The sequence below is a fragment of the Engystomops pustulosus genome, chromosome 4 (genome assembly GCF_040894005.1).
Source record: "Engystomops pustulosus chromosome 4, aEngPut4.maternal, whole genome shotgun sequence".
Classification (NCBI taxonomy): domain Eukaryota; kingdom Metazoa; phylum Chordata; class Amphibia; order Anura; family Leptodactylidae; genus Engystomops; species Engystomops pustulosus.
In genome coordinates this window covers 167,160,135-167,170,970 of record NC_092414.1, presented here as the reverse complement: position 1 = coordinate 167,170,970, position 10,836 = coordinate 167,160,135, and positions in this window count along the sequence as shown.

Here is a 10,836-nt window from a genome sequence, read left to right as displayed (position 1 = left end):
GGGAGATAATGCTAATTTCCAGAGTGAAATGAGATGCTATCCAGTGTCAGTGTTCTTTGTTATCTTGCTGCTTGTCAAGAGAGAGGGCATAGCTGGAGTCAGTCACCAATACATGGGCCAGAAAGAAACTGGAGGGATCTGAGGGAGAGAGAGTTACTAATGCAATCAAATGTAAATTGTACTTAGTGTAGCTAAATAATATGATATATGTGTAATTATGATGAACTAGCTCACACTGGACACCTGTATAACAGAGTAAGTCCACTGAATACAGGTATACAGTATACAGCATCTCAACCAACACATGCATTTGTATAATGACAAGGAACAACATTCCCATTTTATTTATACTGTAGATGCTTTGGATGAGAACCAGTACCAATCCCTGGGATCCACTTTCTCAATCCCAGTGCTACTGCATGGACATGTATCCGTGAAATAAAGAGCTAAGAGTAGGGTCGGACTGCAGTGCCTTGGGCCCATCAGAGAAATTGATTCCGGGGACCCCCCCTACTCCTACATAGAAGTATTGCCTATATCACCAAAGGGAATTGTTATGAACTGGTGTGTGTGTGTGGGGGGGGGGGGGGGGTTCTGGGAAATAGAGAATATAGAAATGCCTTTCTCCTGCCCTCTCTATTTAGTTTAATTCCACAGTCACTCACAGTATAATGTCACCTCAATAGGAATGTCCCAAACTGTGCTCCCTTTTTAGACCTCTGAATTAGGGATGAGTGGACCCAAACCCCCATGGTTTGCGGATTTGGGTCCCCAGACCCGGACTTCATTAAGAAGTCTGGGTTCTGGTCTGGTGTTTAGGCTCATCCACCTGCCTGTAACACCCACAAATGGTGCTGGCTCTCATTGCAGGTTTAAACTGTCTATATGGCAATATATTACACCAGCGTGGGCAATCTGCCATTTCTCCTAGGATGGTCGCTACCCAATGGCATCATAAGATGCCTGTGGCATTTAATGGAAAACACCCACAATCAGTGTCAGTACTCGGAATGCCTCCAGGAAGATATTTGATGGACACATGAGATAAAAGTTGAACTTTTTAGCACAAACACACAATATTGGATATGGAGGAAACAACACTGCAGATCAACACCAAAACCGTATAGCAATTGCAAAGCAGGCCTGACAGAATATCATGATTTGGAGCTGCTTTTCTGTATTAGATTGGGGCTTGGATTCTTTGCAATCATAAAGAGAACAATGGTGGAGCAACAGAATTCTGGAGTAATTTAGCCAAAAAATCTATTTCAAATGACTTTGTCAGCTATATTAAAGGCTGTAGCCAATTTTAGACACTTTTCCGACTTGCACAACAAAGGGGCGTGACATCAGGCGTTACTTTGATAAATCTCCCCCAATAAATGCATAGGATTTTACTGCAGCGCCCTATGACCTCATACTAAGTAGACAAGACTCCTGAGTCAGACTTCTGACCTTTCCCCTATGGAGATGTTGTGACATGTTGTGAAGGGCTCTGTTCCAGACATATTGGTGTACTGATTTTTTTTATAGGTATTTAAGATTGCACATAAGAGGGGCAATGCTTCATACCCTACCTGAGGGGGTTAGTAGTTTAATGGGGTAAAATTTGGTGGCAGGGTTCCTTTATGTAAACAAAGTACATTCTGCTGCAGGTAATGTCTTGCTTATACAGTCACTGCTGAACATACATACATCATATATACATCAGACATAGCGTGAGCCTGCCCTGCTACTCTGATAATAGTCTGAGCCTTGTCTTCTCCATTTGAAGTGGTTGGGGTGTATTAAGTCATCTGTTTATTTGGTAGTTATCACAGTATTCGCTCCGCACTTCCTCTTGGAGCATCATTTTCACGTAGACATTTAAAAGCCGGCAGTTCATTCAATGTTTGCTAGTGCCTTCACTTTGAAGATGGAAATGTTTTCCTTGAGGGCATCATCCAAGACTGCTTCTTCCTTTTCCTTTGTTGTATCGTAGTACAAATTGTCACATACCTTGTAATTTTTCACCCCCTGGACTTGAGTTTGACAGAAACCAAGTACAGCTGCTCTATGTTCTGTTTAACCACTTGCTGGGAAATGTATTTCTCTGAACTGAGGCTTCTATCACCTGCCATCACAAGCAGGAGGACAGCTACCGCGCCTGACAGGGAGGGATCCCGCGGAGGAACACACAGGGGGTTCACAAGAAACGCTTCTCTTTCATTGCTATTTTATTGCAGAAGTCCATCTAGAGTCATAGTATCTACTTCAAGAGACCCAAACAACCTTAGGGACAGCTCTCTAGGGCACAACCGCTATGTAACAATTATTGTCTCATCAGAAATATATGTATATCATATCCTATCTTTAAGATAAACATCCAAGACTTCATAGCTTAATTGTAGATTATTTACATAAATCTGGCCATCACTTGCAGTCTGGTTCTGGCTTTGAGCAGACCCAGGGAGTTGTGGGACACACTTTGGAAGTCAGGCTTGTATCTGTCAAACATTTATGGCATATCCACAGGATATGCCATAAATGTCTTTTATAGGAAAAGGAGGTTTCTCATTTAGGATCTTGGTCAAATTGTCACTACAGAAAGTGACCAAAAGGAGCCTGTCCCACCTTGATGGACAACCTCTCCATTTCAAATGGAAATGTGTAATACAATGACTAGCAAACGGGTAACAATATTCTGAATTTTTGACTACCATAATTTTGTAGACAATCATCTTGGCTATAACATACATACATTTGACTTGCAACTATTTAGTATTGATACTATTTTACTCCAGGTGGTGAAATTATCTTTTTCTTCTTATATACTATAAATTATAACCTGTTCCCACATTTCCTAATAGCTCAGTGTGTTATTAGGTTGTTTCTCAAGCAAAGGTTCACTGGTTTGAGTCAAGGAGCAGCCATGAAGAATACTACCCAAGAACAGAGAAACAGCGACACCCAGGTTATCCACAGTGATCTCTTGGCCAAGAAAACAGCATCATGCAATGCCATTACAGTTGGAAGAATATGAAATAAGATGCACCCATCAATCCCAAATAAAAGAGGGATGTCCAGACAAAATATTGGAGTTGGCTCATCACATGGTCTATTAGTTTTGGACCGATAAACCCGGCAATGGAAGTAGCCCATATGCTTCGTAATAATTATATCTGGAATGGTGGACTGAAAAAAAGGTTAAGAAGCCTCAACTTCAATATTGTCATATAAAGTATCAGAAGAAGATTGGAAACTGGTGACTGAAGAGATAAGATAAAAGTCAATAGACTGGGCTCTGATGGGTGCAAATGGGCCTGAAAGAATGAATGGAAAATGGGACTAAGGGATTGAGAAATTGAAGGGACTGTCAAGAATGGTGGAGGAAGCAACATGATATGTGGTTGTTTCATGGCAAAAGGCAGTGAATACTTGATGGTCTCATGTATATGTGAGTATCCTACAAGAGGAGTTTCTTGTTACCCTTGAGTACTTGGGAAATCTTCTTCATGGCTGTTAATCGATTCAGACAAGTGTCCTTTTACTTGAGAGTCAACCATATAACACACTGAGCTGTTAGAGAATGCAAGAACAATTGTAATTTCTAGAAATACAAGAAATATACAAGAAGAAACATTGTTCCACCACCTGAAGCAAAACAGTTACAAAATACTTAAAATCTAACTTTTTAAGAGCAAAACAGTAATGATGACTGGTTTATTGAGCGGTCATTATATAGTCTAAGTCACAGCTCAGCTGCTGATCTGTCCTGAGTTACCCACTGGAGCCGAAGTGCAGGATCATCAGAGGAAAACTAGTTCATTTTATTATGTTTATTATGTTTTGTTAATTCATTTGAAGAAAATAACATTCTCAGCATACAAGCCTATAAGCTACAACTTTAAACAAAGCTCTCCTTTGTAGACCGGATGGTTCACATCACTATGGGTGCTGAGTACATTTTGGCTACTACACTTATTTCAAAGTTATGTGTTCTTCCTCGAGTAAACCTATTCCATATCTCTTGGACGCTTGCAAGTTACTGCACCAAGAGATAATTTAGTTTGCTTCTGCCAAAAGCAACACAAGTGAATTACACATCTCTTTCCTAGCCATACATTACCGAGAAATATTTCTGGAGACTCCTAGAAAATGAAAGTCCCGACTGCCATATGGCATTGGATCCCAGCACAGGCTGGAAAGTTCTCACTGCCATAGGTTATTCAATCTGCCGCTGTTTTCCTTGGACTGATTCGTATACACACAGACATTTCAGTTTGCAGCTGTAACATAAAGAATGTCAGGGACAGAAGCACAGTCTCTAATATATCCTCCATAGCCGCAATGAACATTTCTAACATGGATCATTAACAATGTATGGTCAATTCCCTCAAGGGTTATTAACTAGGTCAATTGCATTGTGTAAATTATTATTACAGACTATAAATCTGGTGCACAGAGGACATGAATTGTCTTGAATGGTTGTATTATATCGATGTTAGCATCTCAGAGCCAGAATGCATAACAATACCAATGAGAGCAGGGAGGATGTAAGATTAATACATGGCCTCACCGCTCCCTTGTGTCATTTTCGTGACTTGTGCGCTGGCCCGGGGTTAATTTTGTCCGCCAGCAATGCTGTCAGCTTTGGAATAAACAGGATTAGTAAGGTTAGGATGAGGAGGTCAGAAAATAAACACCATACAAAGGTTATGCGCGGTGCAACACAACAAATTTGTCATATATGTCAGGCTTCAGGGTTGTGGACTCATTGGACCACCACGGACGATGACATAAGCCGACATCTGGGACCGGAATCTAAGTGGTACCCGGTTTTCACCAGAGCCCACCACAAAGCAGGTTGGACTTGCTGCGGTGTGGTACCACCAGGTCATTCCACAGGTGGCAGCCAAAGTGTGGTACACAGACATTAGGCAGAACCGCAGTAGGGAACAGGCAGAAGGTCGGGAGGGTCAGCACAGGATCGGGGCAGGCGGAACAAGATCATAGTCAAACACAGAACCAGGGTCACAACGGGAAATCAACAAACAGGCACTAGGCAAGGGTACACTAGGCATAAAGCACAAAGATCGGGCAGGGAATGCTGGGAGAGGCTGGCTTTTAACCATTTCCTGGAATGGCCAGCAACAATCAGCGATGCACTGGCCTTTTAAAGCTGGAACAGTGACAGGAACAGGTGAGTGCCACGGGCGCTGCACTGGCGGGGAAAGAGGGGCATGGGTGAGCCTGGGACCCACGATATAGGTTGCGGGAGCACCTGTGACAATATCACTTTTTTGAACAGGGCTAGAGGGCTAGTTGTAGCCTGAATGGCGGCTTCTGCAAACTTGCATTCTGGTGTTTCCAACATCTACATACTCCAATGTAGAATCTACATACTAGCAACATAGCACATGCATAGCATAGAGAACAACATAAATATAGCACACATGCAGGGTAGATATTTCTTATACAAACAGTCCCCAGGCTACATACAATACGTTCTTAAGTTAAATTTATATGTAAATCGCAACTGGTATATTTTATAATTGTAACTCCAGACAAAAAATTTCTTTTGTCCTAGTGACAATTGGAATTTAAAAATTTTATACTGTCATAGGTACAAGAATAATAATAAAACTTCATTACAGACACCTTATAGCCGATCATTGAAGCCAAAGACTGAAGTAAAGCATCCAGGGAGCTTCACCAGAGGTCACAGTGGGCAGACAGGTCCATCTGTAAGAAAGGGCCATCTGTAAGTAGGGTGTCCTTAAGTTGCGAACTGCCTTAAGGGTTTAATTTCTACTCATCTTTATGTCCTGCCAGATCCTCAATGGGATATGGCCACATTTGACCAGTTGGAGCAAGGTTGGCTCCAGGTTTCAGGAGGCCCCTGGACGACAGAGCCTCAATGGTCCATTTGCAGTGAACTCACATGGTACAATGATATAGTTCGTGGTGGAACCTGCTTTAGTGCACCATGAGGTACTATACAATCCTGGTAGTCGCAGGGGCTCAGAAGCAGAAGTGATCGCAGCAGGAGCCTGGCGTATACTGACTGGCTCCTGTCATGGTGGCCACAGTCGGTGTAATCACCAATTACAACTGTTGAGCCCCTTAGGTGCTTCGGTCAGCATCTATGATGTCTTCAAGGTCTTCCCATCCTGCGTCGTCACACCACAATCTGGGGGTGCTAGTGGCAGCCAGAGGCCTAGTGACAGATTTTGATATATTTTTTTGTGTGTGTTTTTTTTTTTTAAAAGAACGGGAAAATTAAATTTTTATGTGTATAGTTTTTCCAAACATTTAAAAATACAGAAAGACATGTGTGTTTGTGGTGTAGGGATACATTTTGCACACATATTGGGGGAGAGTGTTCCAAACATGCTGATCTCATACAGACTGTCTGACTTTCTCATGTGTATGGGGGCCTCCCGGCTGTCTCCCAACAGATGATGTCATTGGGGAAGAAATATCAAGCATGTTTTGTTTGTCTCCAGGGCAGATACCAGCGAGAGGCGTCCGACAGTGACCTCCTGCTTTGTCCCTATTCAGATTATATACAGGCTTAGTAGAGCCCTGTATACATGTGTACATTGGGATTGGAAGTAATGTGTGATGGCTGAACTTGCAGATATTGGGGCAGATTTATCAAGTGTCTGAAAGTCAGAATATTTCCAATTGCCCATGGCAACCAGTCACAGCTCCCCTTTAAAATATTCATGAGCACTGGTGAAATGAAAGCTGAGCTGTGATTGGTTGCCATGGGCAACTGGAAATATTCTGACTTTCAGACTGCTTGATAAATCTGCCCCATTGAAGGTGTATGGGCATCTTCAGAATCGGACCGTCACGAGATAATTGCAAATATTGGGAAATCCATCAAAATCTAGATGACAACAATTTCTGCCCACATAGAGAACATGGCACACACCAAACTGGATTTCTTTGACTTTTTTATTTTAGTGAATATTTCACACAGTGGAGCCTTCACCGTAATAAATGAACATAAATTATGTATTTTTATACAGATCAGAAATAGTTTATGACGTTTCGGTCATCACGACCTTTGTCAAGCATGATCTGGCACGCATCATGTAATGGCACACGTTTTCCACCAACAATTTCTGCCCAAACCTGTCCATGAAAAAGTTTGTTTTATTTTCACAGTGAGACCTTCTTACCGTTTCGAGATACAGACTAACTCCCTGGAGTGGTTGTGATTGCTCCTTCTCTCTATCTCACTGGCGCCATATATAAGCTTACAAGTTGTATTCTGAAAATGATGAGATGATTGATGAGTCTAGAAGTTTATCATTACTCTTCTGAGTACACACCAGACTGAAGAGACTACAAGTGCCATACATCTGGTATAGAAACAATACATTCATTAGATACGCATCAGTCTCTGGAATTCTCTGAAGGATTAGAAACACTAATAGTGGGAAAAGAAAGCAGGATTAAATTACACAATAAACAGGTAATGTCATGCGGGAGGCGTCTGCCAGTTATCATGGACACATCTCCGGTTTTGCCATAAAGTTAAATAAATAGTAACCCTGACATGGGTTGCCTCATCCCTCACTTTCTTTGTTACTGTGTAAAATCAGCTTTATCAGTTTCTGACAGATGTTTTTCTGTCACTGAGGCAGATGTAGAACCATTTGTCGTGTTGATCTTGGCTGATGGGACTTGGGTCTACTATTTGCAGCCTCAATACAGAAGCAAAACCATAGATATGCAACGTCTGAGACAAACTTTTTCACAATTAAAAAGTACAAGTGTCAACAAAAACACCTTTATTATATTACCACAAGAATTAAAACAAAAAATAATTATATATATAAGATGGAAGAAAGTCATTTTATTACTGTTTATACTTTACAACAGTCGCGATATAGGTAGGGTTCAGTAACAAGACGTGAGGGCAGAGATATGTCTCATATTACCTTATATGTTTTTAGCTATATTGAGAGTAATAGAAGTATTGATTGGTTTAATATAGATATTTAATAGTCCCAAAGCAACAAAATAAATACTACACACATATTACAATGGCATGCTATACATACAGTAGGGGGGGATAATGTGATGCACTAGACATCCAGAGCATAAATCAAACAAATAAAAGGTGGCAAGTAGGGAGCAAAATGGTGACCTTGACCTCTTTTCAGAGTGGCTTCTGCAGGAAATACTTCAAAATCTTACATAAGCACTCTACTGGCAAAAGCAGATATGGAAAAATTCTATAAACATATAGAAACATTGATTAAAAAATAAACTACAGTCAGTGATCTCAGGGTGCAATTTTGTCAACACAGTGGTCTTTCCAGGACCATTGAAATCATCCCATTTGACATACAATGGGGCAGATCTATTAAAGTGGCTGCGCCAGTTTTCTGTCGGACTTTGCACTAGATAGAACATGCAATCTGCTTGCACATGTATTTAAGAAGCTGCACTGTGACAAGTAAGAACAAATGTGCGCCTAAAGGGGCGTGTTAGTGCTTAGTCGGAATTTGGGACACATTTAATACAGCGACTCGACAGAATTGTGTTGCACACTCTTTGCTAAAGGTGCACCAAAAAAATTGATAGTGCACACTTCCCGATCAGTGCAGGGGGCACCAGATAATTGAAGACCATGGGGCACATTTACTTACCCGTCCGGACTCGTTCCCCGAAACTGAATTGTCCGTGTATAATGCACTCTGCCGCGAATCACTATGATACCACCACAAATCACTATGATATCCTGCATGTGTCTCTGCCCCGCTCAGGTCCCACATAGTTCACCATCTTCTTTCTGGTGCATGTAAGTGCTTGATCTTGCGACACAATTTGAAAGTTAAATCCCGCGCTCAGAGCAAATCAGCCCGCCTCCCAATTTCTGTTGCATGAAAGCCAGCACAGTAGCGCCAAAATCCGGTCGTGTGTGAAACAATCCTCAGTTAAATACCTGTCACATCGGCACAAATCCTAAAAACGTCGGAAAATCAGACAAAAGTGCAGCCTTAATAAATAAGCCCCCATGTGTCAGTATTCAACAATCTGGCGCACCCTGCACATACTGCATTGTGTTCACTTTTTACCACTGTGGGCCAATGTTGCAAGCAGTCCATGTCAGTGTGAATGGCTGGAATATCCCCCAATCATCAGTATTACTGATTGGCTGTCTAGTACATACGTACAGTAGGGGACACTAGCACATGTTCTGTACTAGGATGAACTGCTCCAGTTATTATCAAAAACACTGTGCAGGAACCTTAAGAAGTTCCTTCAATAACAGTAGAAAGAAATTGATAACCTTTTTCTGACTCTCAGCTCATTTTTATTTGACCTTCATTTTTGTCATTTAGAACTAAAACCAATTTTAAGTTTTCCACAGTTATAGTTTCAAGTTATAATAATTTCATGTTGGATTTCCCAGATTGAACCCTGTAGATTGATTTCCAGTATGAATTTATTGAACTATCATCAAAATCAAACATAGATAAACCGGGGGCACTCATAGATCTAGGTACTGTGACTGTGGTAATGTTCTTCTAGTTGTTATCCATTCCTCCTTCCTTCTAAATTCAATTTTTATAATTATTCTAATGAGCAGTGCCTGGTTTATCCATAGCTCCTGACTGTCCCAGATTCAGTGGGACAGTACCGACTTTTAGTAGCTGTACAGCTGCCTTGGGTGGTTGGGAGGATGTCCTGGCATGTCCCATGTTGTCCTGCCTTCTGCTCACAGTCCTGATACATTAGAGATCCCTCCACATGTCTCTGTTTCTGCTCTACAGCAGAGATGCGTGGAGGAAGCTCGGCACCATCCTCCCGAGTCATCTCAGAGTCCAGGAGAAGAGGAAGCAGGACTGCCGGGAAAGAGGGATGAGAGGAGGAGGCACAGTATGAGAGGATTGGGCAATTGAGAACAGTGGGCCACAGTATGAGAGGAGGGGCCACTGAGAGGAGGGAACCACTGTATGAAATGGGGGGGGCACTGTATAAATGATGACAGGGGACCACTGTATGAGTGATGACAGGGGGCCACTGTATGAGTGATGACAGGGGGCCACTGTATGAGTGATGACAGAGGGTCATTTTATGGGTGAAGACAGGGGGCCACTGTATGAGAGAGAACAGGGGGCCACATTATGAGAGAGGACATAAGGTTACTGTATGAGGGAGGACAGGGGAGCCACAATAGAGAGGACAAGGGGGCCACTGTATGAGAATTGACAGAGGGTCATTGTATGAGAGAGGACATGGACCATAACATGAGGCCATAGTATGAGGAGGATGGAGGACATGACACCACAATAAAAGTGTGGAAACAAAAGTAAAAGGAGCCTAAAATTAAAGAGAGGACATTATATGTTCCAGTATGGGGTATTATATGGGTCCATAGGGAGGTTGGCCACATATAGGGGCATTATACTATGATGGGGCCATTAAGGATGATATTATACTATGTTTGGGGGTTCGGTAAGGGGCAGGACAATGGGAGTGGTTTTGGAAAAAAGGAAGGAACTTTTTGTCCCTCTTTATCTAGCCCAAAAGTTGGGAGGTATTTATCCATGCTTGATATTGATGGTAGATTTTCCTTAATCAGTTGTTCAACCACGGGATGACTGAGATTGTCTGAGGTTGGTCATTGCGTGAAAAAAGTGATGGGATTAGCGACCTCTCCTTAGGTTTTTCTATAGTGTGAGGAGATTCCCAGAAGACTGAGTGAAGAGGGTATTGGAAACACTGGTAATGGAGCGGCATGACGTGCTAAGTGATGATCTATTATTTTACTGGCCCCATAAAGACCAATTACTTTTATCTTTTTTGTCAAACAAACTCTATTCTTAA